The 21368-nt window shown below is 29.4% G+C and overlaps 1 protein-coding gene across 1 annotated transcript in view; it reads right to left on the bottom strand.

The window, feature by feature from the left end:
- LOC107440775 (GAS2-like protein pickled eggs) overlaps positions 1-21368 on the bottom strand; it is an 84444-nt gene that overhangs the window by 17800 nt on the left and 45276 nt on the right. The gene's annotated exons all lie outside the window — the stretch shown is intronic.

Genomic DNA, 21368 nt, shown 5'->3' with positions numbered 1-21368 from the left:
ATCCAGTGCGTAAGAACTTGAAGAACAACCTCAGGATCTTTTGTAAAACTCGTGCGCAGAACTTACGTGCGTTAAAGCGCAAAATCTCTCTATTTTACATGACAGTGCTAAATCTCTCAAATGCTACGTGAAAGTGCTGAATCTCTCTAATGAGTTTCTCATAAACGCATGTTGTTGGCCGGGATAGCCTGGTTGGTAGGGCACTGGGCCCATGTCCAAGTGGTCGTGGGTTCGATCTCTGCCGGCCGAAGACTACTAAATGGTGACTGATGCACGTTAAATCTGTCAAGTCTCAAAGTCCTCCATGTTCTCATAACAAATCAAATCTCTGGGGGTACTGAATCGGAGTTTGATCTTTCTCTGATTCAGGCCAAAATTGCGATCTGTGGAAGAATGAATGGATGTATGAATGGGTCCACCCTATAAACGGGTGTGACGTATGGGTGTGGCAGAAGTCGAATTCTTGGCCATAGATGGCGCCACCGGAAAACAAGAACAATCACATCCCCTCTGCCTTAATGGCATACGTCAACAACAACATAAACGCATGTTGATAAAAAAATAAAATGTGTTAACTTAGAACAGTAAAATATTCAACACGTCAAATAATGCAAAGATGGAAAAAAAATTTTAAAATAGAACTTACAAACGTCGAATACATTGCTAAATTAGGTTTATTTATTTATTTATGAAATTTCACCAGAAAAAGTAGTAGAAAGTTAAAATGTTAATTTTTGGGCTCTTTCCGTTGGGCGCAGGAGTTGCAACAAATTGAATCGATTAAGGTCATCGTAGTTATTTGTTTTCAAGATGTCGGACTAATGTTGTTGCCAGATGAGTAACCACCAACACTTTACTAAGATCTATTGTTATCTCATACAGGGCACTGATTTCCCGGCGATTCACTCATCTGTGACAGTTACAGGGAATTTTTTTTTCTTTTCCATGTCAATAACAAAACGGACTGCCATTATTATTCCTTTGAATACCTTAATCGAAGTTGTAAGAATTGGCGATAAAGAAAGTTTTTTTTCCCATCGCATTAAACTCGAGGGAAACAAATAAAATTATTTCACTGTTGGGAAAAAAAGAAAGTTCATGTTAAAAGATTTATTTTACTGTTTTTTTTAGTACAAACAAATTTTTTTAGAACATTATTATATTAGAACTGTGGAATCGGAGTTGGAAGAAAATTTTCCAAAACTCGATTCTAACTCCGGTTCTGTAGATGGAAAGATAAAAAAAAGTTTTTGATCTTATGAAAATTATTTATAAGAATATTTAAATATTTGTTATTTTGTATATATATTATTATTACCCATTGAAAAATGGGTGTTGTTTTGTGCTCGATGGCGAGCTCACCTTATTTGGACGTCATCATACTTTTCAACTGTGTTCAAGAGAGTAAGCAGTGCGCATGCGTTGCTATGGCGAATGCTGTTTGAAATTTTTTTTAGAATTCTTTTTTTATTATTATTATTTTTAATTAGTTATATTTTGCAGCTGTAAATGTATGTAATCTTTGAATGTAATTTAAACTTTGCTTAGCAACAATTAACGAATAAGTTCCAATTAAAGAAATATTTTAATATAATTTGAGTTGAAAGTATTAGAATATGACGAGTCAAAAACACATGGGTCACATAGTAGATTATAAAAATATAAGCTATTTTCCGAAATTTTCTGATAACATTTATTTTAGAACAAAACATCTTAAGCTCAACTTTATCTGTCCTTGAATGATTACGTGAATGTGACTTTGTCAGAAACAGATGTTATTAAGCTTTTAAGTCTAACAGAAGACATCAAAACAATTTGATAATAACAACATTCAGCTGTTACTTGAGATTTGGGTGATTTAGAGCAGCGGTTCCCAAATAATGTTCCGCGGAACCCTAGGGCTCCGTGGAAGAGTTTGAGGGGTTCCGCGAGTTGGTACTTTTTATAACCAGGGATGAGTGTTGAAACCTCTGATTATATTTAGATCCAACCTTAAATTCATAATTTGTTTAATCTTTCGGTAGCCTGAGTGTAATTATTTTAAATAAAATGCAAATGTATCAAAAATTGCATTTCTAAAAAAATACATTGAACAAATTATGAAAAGAACAAGCATTTAAAAAAAATATTGCATATGTATTTTTTAAGGCGCTTTTCAAATCAAAATAACTTAATTCTTTTAATACAGAAATTTTTTTCTTTTGAAACCCTTTTCAACGCTGCTTAACAGTTCTTCCAGGCTTTCAATTCAAAATAAACTAAAGTTTGATTAATCTATTCATCTTCAAGGTATTTATACGCACCAAAAATAAATTTATATAGCTCAAGAACTGCAAATTTAATTTCCGGACATAAAAACTAATTTAAGATAATTAATCATAGAACATGAAAATTCTTCATTTCTCTAATTAAATATTTTTAAAGTAGTCTTTTATAGGTTACAACATTCACAACTTTAACTTTATTTATCAACTTTAATTAACTTTATTTATAAAATTGGGGTTCCACCGAAAAGAGGTTGATTTTTTAAGGTCCGAAAAAATTGGGAACCTCTAATTTAGAGGACTTTTTTAGAAGCATGAAATAAAAATTAAAAATTATCTATGAACATTTCAAATATTTGAATAAAAAAATTTTTAATTTAATTTTTTAGGAAAAAATTATTAATATTTTGCAGTGCACCAAATCAAAATTAATTAAAAGTTATTCGTAGGTAAATACAATATAAAAACTATTAAATTGAAAATAAAAATTATTATAAGTTATCCATGAAATAAAAATTATTAAAATGTTAGTTAATAAAAGTTAAAAATAAATATATTTAGAACACCAGAGTAACTATTTTGATAACTTTTGAATAACTTCTTATTATCTATATTAACACGCATTTTTTATGTTTCAAGAGGTAGATTTCAAATATGCTAATTAAAAGGAAAGGAAATTTAATGGTCCTATGGGACTACCAAGGTACTCATTTAGTGGTCAAAAAACTTAATATGCTAGACAAACTTGCGGGAAAAAATTGAACATTACAATTAGATAATTTATTTTATGGTACTCAACAAAAATTATTAAATGTTACGTGTTAAAATTATGTTTAAAAAAAATCTAAAATAATATTAGTAAATAGATTCAACATAGAAATTAAAATGCTGAGACCAAATATCGAAACATAAGTGAGGAAAAAATCGAAAGTAAGAGCAAACAAAATATTATATTAATAATTAATTATCTAAAAATTGTAGAATTTTAAATAAATGTCAATTCTAAAAAAAGAACAAATATTGTTTTGTTCATGAACAATTATACAGTCAGCACATGAATGCAAAGCACAACCAGCACAATATGAAATTTTGAAATTTTAACACTTAAATTTAAAAAAATTTGTACCACACCGTTTTGAATATCAGGCGTTTGAATTCCATACCAAGCGTAGAACAATAAAATTAGTACAACAATTCTTTTAAAATGCATGGAATTCTAGGGGAGGGGAACTTTTTTTAATAAATATTTTGTAAATTCCAAACATATTTCAAGGCGACAAATTTGTCGCTTATGCGTGTGATTTCAGCGACATTTGTAGAACTTTTCGCGACAATTATCGCCGTGTTGCTATAGTGGCGTAAACTAATTACGGGGGAACAACACAGAAGCCTGTAAAAAAAGGAGTTTTGAATAAATTTTGCAACGATTGTGATAAATTTAATACATTTATTTTATCTTGTTGTACATACATACTTTAATCTTCATTTTATCATGTTAAAAATACAAAAATTTTAAAAATTAGAGCTTGCATAATTCATTATAACATTTTCTTTTAAAAATTTATCCATAAGAATTAATTATTACATTAAAGTTATTACAGCTAAATAAGTTGCAATTTAAACTATTTATATTCAAAGTACCAATAATTCTTTTCCTGACATAATTTAAACAAATTATTTCAATAAAATAGTTAAAAAGATTTCATTTTTCCAAAATGTTTTGATAGGTGAGAGGAAACCCATTAATCAACTGAGCACACAAGTTCATTCGTTTATACACGTGACATCGGGTCCTGGGTCACGCTCGGCATATTGTGCTGTAACTTTCGTTTTTTTTACAAAAATAGTTACAATATTTTGCAATAATTATCTTAAAATGATAATCTATCAAAATATGCAATCATTTTTTTGATCCATTTTTTGAAAATTTTACTGTGTTGTTCTCCTTAAATTTATACAGATGTCTTATGTTATAAACATGTACTTTCTCTGGGTCCTTTTTTACGACGCAAAAAGGTATTTATTAGCAGAGTTTAATTAACAATAAAGAGTCCACACTTTCGACCGCCCTTCAAAACGAACTATGTTGTTGTTTCTAATGCCACTTGCCAGTACCTGCGTGGTGAAATCAATCGCATTTAAGGGAGAGGGGGTGATTCTTGTTCTCCGGTAGCGCCACTTATGGCCAACAATACGACTTTAGCCACACACACGTCACCGCCCGTTTATAGGACGGACTCTTTCATCCACAGATCGCAATTTTCACCAGGAACCAGAGAATAAACAATTTCCAATTCAGTACCTCCAGAGGTTTAATTTGATATTGGGGGCATGGAGGACGTTGTGACCTGAAAGATTTAACGTGCACCAGTCACCATTTAATGCACGGTGACTCCTCGGCCGGTGGGGATCGAACTCACGACCTCTTGGACATGGGCCCAACGCTCTACCAACTAGGCTATCCCGGCCCCGAAGCGAACTATTGGTACCATATTTCCTAGATCACAAATCCATATATTGAGGGTCTAGAGCTCAAATCCATTTTAAAAAAAAAACTTCAGAGAAAGTACTTTTTGTATATAATTTGGTAAATCTGATGCACCAATTAATTAGCACGTTTGAAGTTAGATCTTTAAACTAATAAGTTCGAATCCTAGTACGTGAGAATCCAATCATTAGATTAAAAGTTTTCAGAGTGTTCGCTTTTTTTTAATTTGCGCACTGTACAATTTTGCGCGTTCAGATTGGTACAAAGACTAGAACTAGGTCTTGGGCTGAATAATCAGGCCCTGACCGCAAAGTGATGCAAAATCACTTTGAAAAAAAAAAGTTTTTATTTAGTTTAAATTCTTTCTTCCAGTTCGTTTTTTTATTTGCAATTCATTTGTATAAATACAGTCATCTCCGTTATCCTTTTCTGGATTACAAAGAATATTTTCCCAAGCGATGAGAAAACTAAAAGCATTATTTAAAATATATTCACACCTTAATCAGAGGATATAAAGAAATCACGTCCCATATAAACGCCTGAAAAAATGTAGAAAAGGACCTTTTCTTGTGGCTTCAGTGACCCGAATTCGAACAAAAGGTCTAAAATAAAACGAATTCTTTCTTCTGTTCTTAAAAACAAGCTGAATCGGAAAATCTTTTTGATCAGTAGGAAATACATGTTACTATCTCAAGTCATTGTTTCATTATACGTTAAAAAAAAGTGTAAACATTTAAAAAAAATAAGGACTTAATAAATTTAACAGATATCAATCGTTTTTACTGTAATCTGAACTTTTGATATTATTGTTACAAATTTCAGATTTTTTTTTCTTCTTTCTTAAGCATTAAGTTGCCATACACTGTAAGAAATTTCTCGAAAAAAATTTTAAATAACAATTTATTTATTTGTTACTTTACCAAATTCAAACAAAACAGTCAAATAACTATAAATAAGATGGTATTCAAATTGTTAACTGTGAGAAAAACCATTTAACTGCTTTGATCTAATACGGAAAATAATAATGAGAATTTAGAATATAGAAGAATAACAACCAGAATTTTGTTAAACAACTAGAACCAACATAGGTCCCAACTAACGAAACCACTTAGTGCTTATCTGTCAATCTGATGACCGACAAAACGGGGGTTTGAGTTCCAGAGTTGACACCGCAATATTTCCTCCTCCTTTCAAAACATAAAACATGAAGAGATTCTACTGCAGTTTCCTGCTATTCTTAATTTGTGACTCTGGACTATTAGAATACGAAACTCTTATTCACGCATAGATGGCAGCACCATAAAGCTGCTTAACACAAAATAGCCTAGTATTTCTCATCAGTTAGGATAGGTGAAACAACTGGATAAACTAATTAAACAACATTCCACGGTTCATTTAATAAGACACAACTTAATCACAATCTAACTCCAATGCCCATTACCTAAAGAAAAGCCTAGCTCCTATGTCCAGCTTAACTTCTTTTTTTACAGTTTAGAAACTATGTTAGTTGTAATTGGTCAAAAAACCGCATTGTTTATTATTCATGGTTTTTTAAGTACTGTAAAAAATGGATACTCAAATATCACAAAATTTTCTTCGTTTTTATCGGCTATTGTTACTTAATCGAGGAAACGAATTTCATCAAAATTAAAGAAATATTTCGCCAATTTTTCCTCCCAAAAACCCATTAAAAAAGCATAATGTATGTACCTTTTCAAATAATAACTTTATCATGGTAACTGTGTGGGTGGTACAACACAACGAGGACAGAGAAAACAGAAATTTAAATTACTCCCGTGCTCGAAGCGGGTTTCGAACCTCAGATTTTTTTTTTTTTTTTTGCACGAGGTTAACTCCTTGACCACCATACATCGAGCGGTTTAATTTGTCACTTTATTCCGATTGTCTAGTCTTCATTCCAGTTAACAATGTTCCACAAAGCACTACGATGGGGTTTCGAGATGAGGAAACAATTTCGTCACATATTTGAGATTTCGCGTTTCGTCACAAATCACGTGATTTTGAGACGAAATGCTCCTCATCGTATAAAGTGAGAGTTTTATAACTGAGAGTGCATACTAATTGTATACAGTTCGTAAACCGTAAACTTAAAAAATGTTCTTTGCCGTTAACCTCATGGTTAATTGGAGGGACAGACTGCTACCGGTTATTTTACTGTAATTTTAGAATAAAAATTCTTACAGTGTAGCTGGAAAATAACATTATGAACATATGTGTATAATGTATTAGATATAGACTATAACAGCAGTTTTTAAATAATATGTAACTGATACGAAAAAGAATGTGTTATTAATACCAGTTACAAAAATAACAGATACCGATCTTAGAACGTTTCGTAATACTAGAAAGCCTAAAAAATGAATTAAAGTCATTTTTCATCGCGTGAAATGATATTTAAGATCACTAGATTAGGAATTTATCTCGGAGGAAATTCTACTAAACCTACACTGAGGAAAAAAGTATGATCAAAACTAACAGAATAAGGTAAAATTTACTGTGTTTACCATGGCTCTGTGGAAACACCAAAAAAGCACGGTAATTTTTACCGAAATACTTCGCTAATGATTTTTGGTAAAAATAAACATTAAAATATGTTTTTAATACCTTGTAGTTTGGTAGGAAATGGAGTAAAAAAGTATGACAAATTTGGTACATGATACCTTAAAGCATGGCCAAAAAAAAAAAAANTAACTCATTAAACCTTAGAGCATGGCAAAAAAATCATTTATTCGGTCAAATTTACTATTCAGTCTTGTATTGTTATTAAATGTGTGGAAATAAGAACAATAATTTTCAAAACCGAAATTTCAGATAAACCGTAACAATACGAACAGAAAAACTGGTTAAATGGTTAGAACACCGTATATTTTGGTTTTATAACCAGAACTACGTTTTTTTTCATTTTTTTTCTTCAGAAATGTCATTACCATACAAGTATTGTAGTTTTACCCCAATTTGTTTTATTTGTGTAATGATTTCGGTCAATGTAATTTTTTTAAAAGAATTTCTTTATCTTTTTAATGATTATAGTCTTTTAAACTGTCCAAAACACATTAATCCAAAACTCCAAACTTAGAGCTTTATAGTAGACTTTAGAATGGGGGGGGGGTCATTGTTAGCAATGAATGCCTGTGCTTCTTGGATGAAGCGTGATTATCATGGTATGTTTGATAATAAGAACTATAATTTTAAAAAACCAGAATTTCTAATAAACCGTTATCACATAAACGGAAAAATCACTTTGTGAATGGCTTATAAAAACCATATAATTTGGTTTTATTACCAGAATTGCGGCTTTTTGACTAGAACTATCATAACGCTGTACGGTAATTTTCATTAAAAAATTTTTCTCCGTGCATAAATGTAGGTAAATAATTTATTTAATTTTATCCGTTTTATATACATTTTATAATAATTTTTTCTTAAATTTTTCTTCCATGTTTCATAATAATAAATAAATAAATAAAAATGGGCGACTGCGTTATAAAAAAAAAACTTAATTTATCTTTCGAAAAAATTTAACGGATCATTAACTTCTATATAAAGGTTGTTCCTAAAGTTAATTTTTGGAAAAGTGTCACAATCAAAAAACTCGATTAACTTTCGCTGGATGAAACTAATCAAGTGAATAATAGCTTTAAATGAGAAACGGAATAAAATGTCGAAGAAAAAAAGGGAAGTCATTTTTCATATGGATAATGAAATTTTTTCACAGATTGTTTTTTTTTTTCTTTAAATAAAGTAGAACAATTATGGACGAAAATACATTGCAATCCTTAAAGTAGACATTGCGAAATGAAATTTATTAATCAGGTGTAACGGTTCTACAATAGTGTGTCACCAATGATAGGAAAAGAAAAGCAATTCGAGAATTTGTCATTTTTTCCCGTGAGGTATTATATAATTCATATTTATGAGTGTAATAGCATTAAAGTAAAACGGAATCTCTGATGCATGCAATCAATTTTAAAAGTTATTCAAGTAATTGTTAAAGTTAAAAGCAATTTATAATACATATTTTTTTTCAGCATTTGTAAGTTGAAATTTAAATTTTTTTTAGACATTTGTTAATGGAATTGGATACTTCAAGAAGAAGATCGCGGATACCCACACATATGACCTATGACGTCAGCGATAGCTGATCATTCATATACAAAATGGCGAGTTAAAGTTGAATTATTTTTAAAATTCAGATCAAGAATTTGCCGTTGGAGAAGAGTAAATGAGCAATAAACGTTAATTTTTTATTTCTTCTTAAACTAGAGCAGTAATATAAGGATAAACCTTAAATAATATGCTGTCACGTTATTGATATGTTATTGATCTTTATCAGCATAATATCGTATTAAAGTTGAGCTAAGATTATCCACATAAATTAGAATGTTAATTAACGTGAAGTTAATTAAATCATTATTTCCTAATAAAGATGAACTTTAAACAGCCAAAACTTTGAATTGTAGTAACAAAAGTGTTATTTTAATGTAAAGTGAGTGTAAAATTTTATTAGATTAGGGGTCGTTTACAAATGTTGTCAGGGTTTGTGAAATTATGAGAGTTCGTGACAAAAGGGAAGGAAAGGGTAACAAAAAATGTGACGTCACATATTTTGATTAAAATAAAAACATTTAAACTCCTCGGATTAAATATTTTAAAATTATTTATATCTTCATATTTTTTTCTCATTTTTCCTCAAAAATATATATATATATAACCATTATTCTTCTTTTGTTCACCAATGTTTATACATAGTTAAAGTTTGAAATAAAATCTTTTATGCTGTGCGTTAGTTTTGAACTGCAAGTGTAATAAAGCTTAACAGAGGAGAGGGATAGAGATATGGTGAAACGTTACTCATAGTGACAAAGAGGTCAAAATACTTTTTTTTTTAAATGTGACATCATTTAGATTTATAGACAGCTCCTTAATTGGCTATTAAATATTTTTACAATCTCTACATATCATGTGATAAAATTAATTCACTTTTTTTATGAAATTTCACTAGGTTGAAATTTGAAGAAAGGAAAAGTTACAGATATTAAAAATAACGAATCGTCAATAACACTTCCTTAATAAGCGAAAAAAATAAGGAAAAACACATAAGTTTTTATTCCAATTCTATAACATAATCCGCACTTTATGTATGCGAAAAACCAAGAGGATTGCCATAAAATAAAGTGCACTATCGGAATTAATCACCAAATCTTAAGTGCTCGTTTTTAAAACCTGCCGTTGTCTCAAACACGGAACGAACAACCCTGATTCATCGCGTGCTGAAAGAAGACATACCTTTTTAATAGTTGGACGTGTCCGAAAAAGAATTTCGTGCCCTTGCCCCTATTAGAAAAAAAATGCATTGACGCGTGGGTCCCTATTATGGGACACCGCCGGACCAAAACGATTGGGTGTGGTGATGTCAGTTATGTCCAGAAGGTCTTTGCACTTGAAAGTTTTTCAAAGAATTGGACATGCAATTTATCTTGGAATGTCAATATGCGGTAGTGAGTAGGAAGCGCGAATAATTACAATAACGGAATTTTTTTTTCGTTTAATTATTTGATTTCGTAAGAAAAAAGTTTAGATAGCATGGATGTTTTATATTCATGAGTTCTTAAGTAAATAAATAAATAAAAAATATCGTTTTCTTTTTTAAACAGTTTTTTAAGCGAAGAATTTGTTGTAGCAAAAGTAGAGAGAAGACGATTTTTTTTAAAATTCCTACTCGTTTTTTCTTCTTCCTTTATTCACTCACTATGTCAAGAAGTCATAAGAAGATGCGTTATTTTAAGAAGAAAAATTTTACCTGCGTAATAACCAGAAATAAAAATCAAGGGTCTGTTTAGAAGAAATTTGGGTCCGTTAACGGACCCCTCACAAAATATCTTTTCATAAAAACGGACCCTTCACAAAATATTTTAACTTAAAAACAGACCCTTCACAAAATGATTTTTCTTTTAATCGGACCCTTCACAAATTTGTTTATCTTCATTATTATTTTGTTAATCGAATAAACCCTTTCCAGGGCAGAAAACAAGAAAGATGGATGTAAACGAATTAAGTTTTGTCTTCGGCAGACGATTCTTCCATTATTCGTCCGAAATGAATATTCTGCGTTCAGCAGTATAGGCTAAATACCAAATATTTGTATGTTGCATCTCTAATTTAGAAGCAGCAATTGTTGTTTATTTTTTAAAATTTAATTTTTTTAATTATAATTTTACAGTGTTGAGCATAATCTTGTATGTCTTTACAATTTAAAAACTCCTTGAAAAAATTTTTTTTTTTGCAATAACGGACCCTATTTGCACAAATTCATAAAAGCGGACCCTGGTTGAAAGAATGTGAGTAATTTTTTCACAATTTCACGAAAAACGGACCTTTCACAAAATGTCTGGACAGACCCCTGAAAATATAAATTGACCTAGGTCTTTTACATCCTTTTTCTCTAGAATAATATAGATTAATTAACCTATTAAAATGAAAGGTAAATTAATAAAATAACAGAAAGTAATACCAACGAAGTTTATTTAAATTAAAATAAATAGAAATGAAAAAGAAAAAAAATTCTACGAGTTAAAATTTTATACTGGAATACTAAAAAAATATTTTAATTTACATAGAAAGATGCCCAGTCAGAAAAGTTCGTTCAAAATATTATACCATATTATAGGTAGCATGAAGATTCATACAATAAAGATTTGCTTCAGACTCAATAAAGTATTTAATTAAATCATCTTTCAGGGGTCTGTCCAGACATTTTGTGAAAGGTCCGTTTTTGTAAAATTGTGAAAAAATTACTCGTAATTTGTGAATATAAAATAAACGTTAAGTCACATTCTTTCAGCCAGGGTCCGTTTTTGTGAATTTGTGAAAATAGGGTCCGTTATTGCACAAAAACTTTTTCAAGGAGTTTTTAAATTGTAAAGACATACAAGATTATGCTCAACACTGCAAAGTTATAATTAAAAAAATTAAATTTTAAAAAATAAACAGCAAATGCAACTATTAAATTAGCGATACAACTTACAAATATTTGGTATTTACCCTATACTGCTGAACGCAGAATATTCATTTCGGACGGCCGAAGACAAAATTTTGTTCGTTTATATCTGTCTTTATTCCCCCACCCCTTTCTGGGAAGGGTTTATTCGATTAACAAAACAATAATGAAGGTAAACAAATTTGTGAAGGGTCCAATTAAAAGTTATATTATTTTGTGAAGGGTCCGTTTTTAAGTTAAAATGTTTTGTGAAGGGTCCGTTTGTAAGTTGAAATGTTTTGTGAAGGGTCCGTTTTTATGAAAAGATATTTTGTGAAGGGTCCGTTAACGAACCCAAATTTCTTCTAAACAGACCCCTGTCTTTATATACAAGTATAACTATATTGAGCAATCAAGTACCAAAAACATAATGTGGTTGAACTTAGCCCCGTTTTAAGTTTGTAGCAAAATTGTAAGGTAATGGTTCCACCGCACACGCATTGTTTATTATTCGCTTAATTTAGTGTCAGGTTTGAAATCACCAACATGCATCAAAAAACAGTTTTGATTACTTTTGAAGAACAGCAGTGTTGTGTTTCTCCAACATTTACATTTCTAAAGCATGTATCTTGTGACATTGTGTTCAATGCTCAAAAGGAAAAAAACAGACCACCCTGAATAACTGTTGATCTAATGATCGTATCTTCACGTTTTAGGATTCACCCTTAAGGGTTCGAGGGAGTAACTTCAAATTTGCTAATTAATTAAAGCAGACGATATTTTAAGCTACGAAAAACGTACTTTCTGAATAGCATAAATTTGTTTCGGCAGTTATATGTCCTCGAAATATAGGGGATCGTCGTAAACTGGGAAATATGAGTTGGAGCGGTCTAAATTTTGGACCCCTTAATGTTAATTTTACTTTTTTGCTTCTTTATCCATAATTGTAGTTTTTCGCAACTAAATATAATTCCTTTATCTAAAGATAATTCCATTCAAAATATAACTTATAGTAAATATTTATTATTTTTTTATTATTTTATTTCATAATAGTCGAAAAAATTTTGAATTATAAGGTATGTAATTTTTGATTTCATTTTAAAGGCAAGAGTTTATCTAATTTAATCATTTTAAATGGCAAAATACAAAATTTGAGCGAAATCGGTCAAATAGTCCATGAGAAATCAAATTTTTAAGATACGACTTTTTTCGTTATTTTTTGCGCACTGTACGTATAAACTTAACTGTAACATTTTGAGGAATTCTATAAAAAAAATCAGAGAGAAAATGCTTCGTAAAAATGTTTAAGCACTACACCTAGCCTACATTGCGTTATATATGACATGAAATCTACCATTATTTTTAAAGTTTAAAGATAACTCAAACACTAAAGAGAAATTAACTTTTAAGAGATAAAATATTAATTTAAGCGCACAAATTAAAGTTTTATTTAAAATAATTTTTATGGAAATTACATTCATTATAGTTAGTTCTTAACTAAAGTATTCATAAAAATAATTTCTAACTAAAATCCACAATTGACCTTTCACCTTATAAATGATAATGTAAATATGACTTTTATAAAAATAATGTATTCTTTTTATTCTAACGTAAACTTGTGAAATACATTTTCTAGATCAGAAGATTAAGGCCTCAAAATTTTCAAACGTAATCTTCTTAAATTTTACTTCCATCACTTTCGACACAATTCCGCAACAGTTGCAGTTAAGAAGTTGCTAGGATATAAATTGAGACGTCAGAGCGTAAGATATGTGGCAGATTGCTGAATGCATCATTATAGGTAAAAAGCTAAAGAACAAATACACGTAACCTTTCATACGAAGAATAATAGACAAAACTAAATTTTCTTTCTGCATTTATATTACACACTGAAAATTCGGCTTTAAGGTGGAGAAAAAACAAAATTACAAACAAAAATGGAAATTAATAATGCCGTAAAGAGGTCATAAACTTAAATAACATTGTACTATTTTTATGTACCATTATGATTTAATGTTGGTGCAATAAATGTATTTTTTCAATTCGAAAAATGTAATGAGTTGTTCTGCGTCATTTATTTTGAGATGTAATAAAATATTTTTAGGGAAAATTAAGATTTTAAGAAAAAAGACATTACGGTAGCTTATCGATCAGTTCAATTATATGGTGTAATCATATACGGAACAATTGAAAATAAATAAAATTTTAGTACACTGTTAGGAATTTCGAGGGGAAAATAGTAATGTAAAGGTATACACTTTTGGGGTTGCAACATAATGCTTGAGAAGAGAAAAATCTGTCGAAATCAAATGAATCGCTATAGAGGAAATTGGAAACATCAAAACCTGTTTGATTGTCGAAGGAAATAAAAGGAGTTAAAAGATGGTTATTAGAAACGGCTGCAAATTTTTTCGGGCAATCAAACCAGTTTGATGTTTTTGATTTGGTCTATTTCACAGCAATCATTCAAATTTCGAGCAATCATTCAAATTATTTTTTCCACTTTATTATTAATTTGTGACCCCTAAAATGAAGCGAAAACTTTTTTTTGTCAACAAGGATGACAAAAATACACATTTAGGAAAACAATTACGGAACATGCTGCGAATAGTAGACAGTTAATAAAAAGTAGAATTTTAAAAAAAGTTCTTAACTTTATTTTAAAATCAAAATAGAAATTCGTAATATAATTTCAGATTTTGCTTTATTTATTTTTAGCCCTTAATTAAGAAGAAAACAAAAAAAAGCGAAATTCTGCTTAAAAATAACAAATGTAGACAATTTAAAAAAAAATACTAATAAAATAAACTTACAAATATTAACACGTTGAAACGTAGAATTTCGTTGGTTTGTGTGGATTTTTGATTAATGGATTTACATATTAATACGGATATAAATCTGATAAGACATTTTTACATTTTTATTTTTCTATTTTCTTTCTCTATTTTTTCACAGAGAAAAAAAAGCATGATATGGTTTTCCGTGTTTCTGTTTCTAGGGGAACACCAAAAATTTTGCAATTTTTACCGTATCTTCAATTTTTAATGTAGGTAATGATTAATTAAGAATAAAATATGGTTTTATATTATGTGCTAAAATTTGGTAAATTTATCATGATACCTTAGAGCTGTGGTTCCTAATTTTTTTCGGCAATGGAACCCCGAAATGTTTGGCGGAACTCCACTGCGAAAAAAGTTTAAGCAGATGTGAACATACTGAAGTTATCAGAGAAACGTAATTCTTTTTTCAAGAATTTAATTATTTTATTTTGAATTGAAAATCTCGATCAAAAATTTATTTATAAAGATATAACCTTTTTATAACTTATACAATTTATTCTTGTTAAAAAAAAGTTTTTTTTTTAAATTTTCTACTTTTCTTTCATTGACATTTTACATAAATAACTTTATGTAAACAATCTAATGTTTTATAACCGTCGTTGAACAGCCGACCCAATTTTATGGGTTTACGACTACTAATGTTCAACTCCTTAGCCTTGTCATTTTGAACCCAATCCAGAAGACAAGGGAACTCCTGGATCGAGTACTGGCAGAAATTTCCCTTTTCTGGAGGACTTTTTGATGGAGCTAATCCGCATTTGCGTTACATGGAGAGGAAGACCATGAGAACCTATAACGGTTAGCCTGACGGCAAGGGAGGGGACTCTAACCCATGATCCATCCACAACTGAGGATATTTCACGTCAGCACTGTAGCTGGTGCAAGCCGGATGCGGAAAAGTTAGTGACTTTCAAAATAATAACTATTTTTAATTTTTAATTTGAGTTGACTTTCAAGTTCTATATCAGTACTCATACGGGGCTAATTTTCATGTAGTAATAACAATGATTTTCATATCGCATTCATCAGGTTTATCCCAAGCAAAAGATGCATAAAATAATAGCTAAATTATTCACAATTGCCAATAACATGTTATAATATTGTCACATCTCGTAATATAATGATAATTAACTGGAACCATTCTCTAGTCATTTGCGGTTGATAATGATTTAGAAAATGGTTAATAATTATAGCACTCAAGAATAAGTGTTTATCATAACAGTATTGTTTTCAACAGCTCTTATTATTGCTTTTCTTACTTCGTATTGTTTCAAATCTTTTACGACCTTTGTTCAGGTGTGCTTATAGAATAGGTCGGAACTTCTTCAAGAACAGAAAGTTAACTTTGAATGGTTTTAGAAATGCGTTTAATTCCAATTGTCTAAACGCATCCGTTGAGAGTTTGAACAAGTCCAATAACAGTAATTGCTTTAACTTGGATAATAAAGGAGGGAATTATATTGTAAAGCGTTACTTGGTTTGAAATTATAGCACCACGATAATTAGGGAATCTTAATAATGCAGTCTTATTCAAGCATCAACAGTTTTAACAAGCTGTTGAGAGGAACAGAAAAATATTTTTGTCCGCTCAAGCAATTAGTCTCCACAGTCCGTTTTATGAGACGATTCTTAAAGATTATAAAAGCACACAGGAAATTTTTTCGATCTAAATAATTTAAGTAATCTTTTATTCAAGCGTATCAGTCTAACGTATAAAAGGCGTTATATTAATAAATTTGCCTTTTTTTAAATTTCAAGTCATATTGAAAAGTACCCATTTGTGTTATTAGAAACATTCATAATTAAAAATAGATAAATTGTATATAAACATGACACTAAAATAATTGTATTTCTCATTCAATTGAGTCAATTCTATATACTCCGAGATATCCTGGTTGGCAGGGCGCTGGACTCACGTTCGTTAGAGCGGGAGTTCGAATCCAGTCTGCCGAAGACTCCCCGTGTAGTAAATGGTGACTGGTACACGTTAAATATGTCGGGACACGTTAAATATGTCGGGTCACAAAGTCTTCCATGTTCCCATAACAAATATACCCCGGGGGTACTTACTGAATTGGAGATTGATCATTCTCTGATCCAGGTCAAAATTACGATCTGTGGATGAATGAATGGATAGATGAAAGGTTGCGCCCCATAAACGGGTATGACGTATGGGTGTGGTCGAATTCTTTACCATAGATGGTGCCACTGGAAAACAAGAACAATCGCACACCTTGCCTTAATGGCTAACGACAGCAAAAACAACAACAGTTAATTATATTTATTGATAATTTAATATGACCTCTACCATAAAATTATTACAAATAGTATCCAGCTTTCTTCTTCAAATTCAGAATTTTTTTTGTTCAGAATTTTGTTTGTCTTTTAATTTAATATCTTTTGCAAAAAGGAAGAAACTAAGCGATTCAAAAACTCTTTACTACTTATTGCGTTTTAAAACAAAATTAAATTCTAAATGGAAACTTCAGCAAATATGCAACAACTGATACACAAGAATAAAGTTATATAAAAAGTAACACAAAATAATATGAAGTTTTTATGAGATAAGAATGCGTGTGGAAAAAGAAAAAGTGGAACCAAAGATAATGTTCTTTCTGAATTTAAAAACACGTCGTTAAAAAAATCGTTTTCATTTAGGATGATAGGTTTTTAACCTAATGCGTTTCTCGAAAAATAAATACATGCTTGGGATAGAACAGTCATAATCAAGCCGAAAATAAACTAGAAAAACCCAGTGAATACATAACGAGATTTCCCACTATTGTTTTCAACCACAAAAGCGGCATCAATCGATATAGGTAAAAGGATATCGATGCTTTTTAGAATTCCACCCGGATTTAGGAAGGAAAAAAAAATGGCGCTTTTAAAAATACTTCTCAACTCTTTTCTGTACCAAGTAAATAAATAAGGAAGTGGTTTAATAGCTGAAATGCATCTGACCTGCAGGAAATTTAGTGATTCATCACTAAATGTCCAGTGGAAAAAAAAGCAACGAAATTCGAATATTATGTTATAAAAAGTATTATTTATCTTTCTGTCAAAAACGAGTTTTATGGAATTTCAGATTATTAAAAAAACAATTTAATTTAAAATCTAACTACTTCATCAGATGGATTAAATAATAGATGACTGGAACATTATTATACTGTTCAGAACTTTACACAGCTGAACCATAATATCGTCTAAGTTTGCTGCAGCCTTATATATACCATAATATCATGTGATATAATCGACAATTCGACAGGGGAAATTATTTCAATTTAATTATTTATTAAGGTTGCAGCAAGTTTAAACGATATTATGGTTCAAGATACTGACATTATGGTTCAAACTGTATTTATGTAGCATTTTTAGAATTATGAGAAAACGCCAAGAACATCTATTAGTTAACACCGATAAGCCACATGAAATTTAAAGTTATGAAGGCAAAAAGTGCCTTGATTTCGACATAATTATGTAAGCTTTTATTTCTCATGGTAAGTTTTGCATGATGAAACATAAGATTAATATTTACAACAAACAGCATTTGATAAGTTAGGTAAATAAAAACATTAAAATTTCGAAAAACAATATCGATTTATTTAAACATCTATAATCCGAAACCTATATGTCATATGATAAACAAACTCTGTGGTTGAAGCGATCTTAAAAATCTCATAAATTACTTTTACTTTAAAAATATTATTATCCTTTTTTTAAAAAATTTCCCCTCTTTTTAGCACTATTAGAAAGTATTAAAGTTTTAAAATTATCACTATAAAACAGGATTCGTGATTTTTTTTTTGGGGGGGGGGATTTGGTAAAATAAAAAGAATTTGATATTTTCATAGAAATAAAAAAAAATTCTGATTCATTTAATTTAATTGTTTTGATTTAAATGGGAAATTTGCCTCAAAAAAATTTACGAACTTCTGTTTATCAATAGTTAAGTTTCATAAATATATTTGGAAATATTACAGAATAAAAAATCATAATAATGCAACTACAAAACTACTTCAACTACAACTACAAAATAAATTCAAACTACATTACTGCATTAAAAATTGTTTAAATCATGCAAATGTGAAATTCCGATTTATTAAAAGTAGAACTATCAAATTAGATCATAAAGCAGAATCATCAAATGTATCATTATTAACTTCTGGAAAACAGGGAAGTAAATAAATAAAAGTATAAGAATATATAAAAGTAATATAAAAAAGTAAATATATAAAAGTAATTAAATTTCACGTTTTTTTAGTTAACTTGAAAATAAACATGCAATAACTGCTTTCTCATTGTTCTTAGTTTGTTTCCTTAAAAATTAAATACAATTATAGGATTTTTAAAATGTCATTCTGAAATAGCCGTAATATATTTCCCACTAAATAATAATTTTGTTAATTGGAACTTATTAAGCAAATTAAATTCCGATTTATTAAAAGTAGAACTTTCAAATTAGATCATAAAGCAGAATCATCAAATGTATCATTATTAACTCCTGGAAAACAGGCAAGTAAATAAATAAAAGTATAAGAAAAAAAACGAAAACAAATAAAACGAAATAAAACGTAATATATTTACAATAAAATTCTAAAGTATGAAAAATTGATAAAAAGTTAGACAATCTCATATTAAAATGCTTTCTAAATCTTTAAATCGATTTCTTAAAAAAAAAATGATTCGATTTAAATCAACTATGTTTTTTTAAGCAGATTTAAATCAGCAAATCTTGCTAAATTCCTCCACAAATTATTTGTAGCTATTTTATGAATAATGCAACACTATTTAAACCTCTTACGCTAAATATGCTATGTCATGAGAGGGTTCAAACAGCCTTGCCTTTCGTTGTAATTTTAAACCTTGTCTTTGTTATTGTTTTCCAGGCGTCGTTCAAAGGTAAAGGTTACTGTTGCCATAACTATGACACATAATATAGTCGGAGACGTTCTAAAAAATGCAGAGATGACTCAACAACCATATGTGAAAGTAATACCACACGTTCTTTTTATTTATTTATTTTTTTACCAAGACAGAGAGAAGTCATTGGCCTTTAAGAACTGTAAGAAATATTTTCCTGCATAATTAAAAGTACAAAAAAAAAATGTGCTGTATAATTGGAAGCAACGAGCAAGTTAATACAATTATGTTTTTCTTCTTAAATAAATTATTTCGTTAAATTTTATTTCATACTTGAAGACGGAGGTAGTAGATTGTTGACGGAGTAAGCCCACGTCAACAATTTACTGCCCCCATGTGTATAATTTTTTAATTAATAACATTTCTTTTTTCGTAATCGGAAAAATAAATTACTTTTTCTTTTGGCTCCAAAAATAAAATGAAAATTAAGAAGTGGAATAATAAAATTTATTACTGAAGTAATGGTTTATTTATCACGATTTAAAAAAGATTTATTAGTAATTTTCCAGGAGTTTATTCATGATTTCATTAAGAGACAATTTTTTTTAAATTATAGTTCTAAATTAATATACAGAGACTTGGATAAATCAATTTGTCACTAGCATTTTAATTATACAAGACCACAATTATGCAGCAATATAAATATTAATATAATTTATAATCATTAAAAAAATAAAGGAGCTAAAAATAAATAAAATTAAATTAAACTAAATATAGTCTGATAAAAATAAATTAAAAAACTTCAAATCTTACATTCTTCTTTTTCCTACATTCTTTGCAAAGAAGCATGCATTGATTGTAAAATTATTACTCTTAAGTAAACTCATTTATGTAAATGCATTACAATTAAGCATTTATGTAATGTTTAATCAAAACATTCAATGATTTAAAGTAATGGAATTATAAGGGAAAATAAAAATAAATAATTACTTAAAATCAGATTTTATCATTTAATTCACCCATTAATTCCTTAATGGTTTTTGTTATAAATGTTACGCGAAAATATAAAGATCAAAAAATAAAGAGAATAGTAAAATTGTTTAAAAACTAACATTTATGCCTTCAATATAACTTTGCTTACTTTTCAATTTTTTTAAAGCGGCTTAGCTAATTTGCTAACTTTTATACTTCTTCATTTATTTATTTATTTTTGATTTTTATGTTTACAATTGTCCTTTTTCTTCAAATGTTAAATTCAATCATAATTTATTTCACATTATTTATATGGTATTCTGATATTTTCTTTTTCTTTTACTTAACAGAAATTAGGTAAAAAACAAAGTTGAAAACAAATCTATACAAAAGTGAATGTTTAAGTTAATTTATATGTTAGCAATGCAGAAAAGGAACCCTAAAAACTCATGTACATAAATTTAAAAATTTTTCCTTAATAAAGAAAAAAAAAATTAAAACTGCGAATTCCTTTTCTAGTTTTAAAAATGAAGGGTAACAAAACTTACATCGTCATACATTAAAACTAGTAAGGCATGCATAAAACGTGAAAAAATAATTGCACTTATTTAAATAATTTGTAACAAGCAACTTGTGAAAAGAAAGAGGGAAAAAAGAGAGAAAGGGTTGTGAAGGGGAAAAAAAAGAAAACTTAAAAGCTCGAGGCGTGAGACAGCGTTCTTGGTTAAGTTCCTTTTCATTTTTCGCTCTGATTACGCGTGCTTGAAGACCCTGATTCGAAGTAAACGCATTTAACTACCAACGATCATCATGAAAAAAGAGATAGTAATAGAGAGTAAACATAGAGAGAGCACACAATTTTTTTGAAGGCCGAATTCCGGAGCATCCTCTCGCTGCAGACGATGCGCAACGATCAACGACCGCAGGCCGAATTCGAAAGTTTCCGA

The sequence above is a fragment of the Parasteatoda tepidariorum genome, chromosome 3, assembly GCF_043381705.1.
Source record: "Parasteatoda tepidariorum isolate YZ-2023 chromosome 3, CAS_Ptep_4.0, whole genome shotgun sequence".
NCBI classification, from domain to species: Eukaryota; Metazoa; Arthropoda; class Arachnida; order Araneae; family Theridiidae; genus Parasteatoda; species Parasteatoda tepidariorum.
This window is presented reverse-complemented; position numbering and strand designations above follow the sequence as displayed.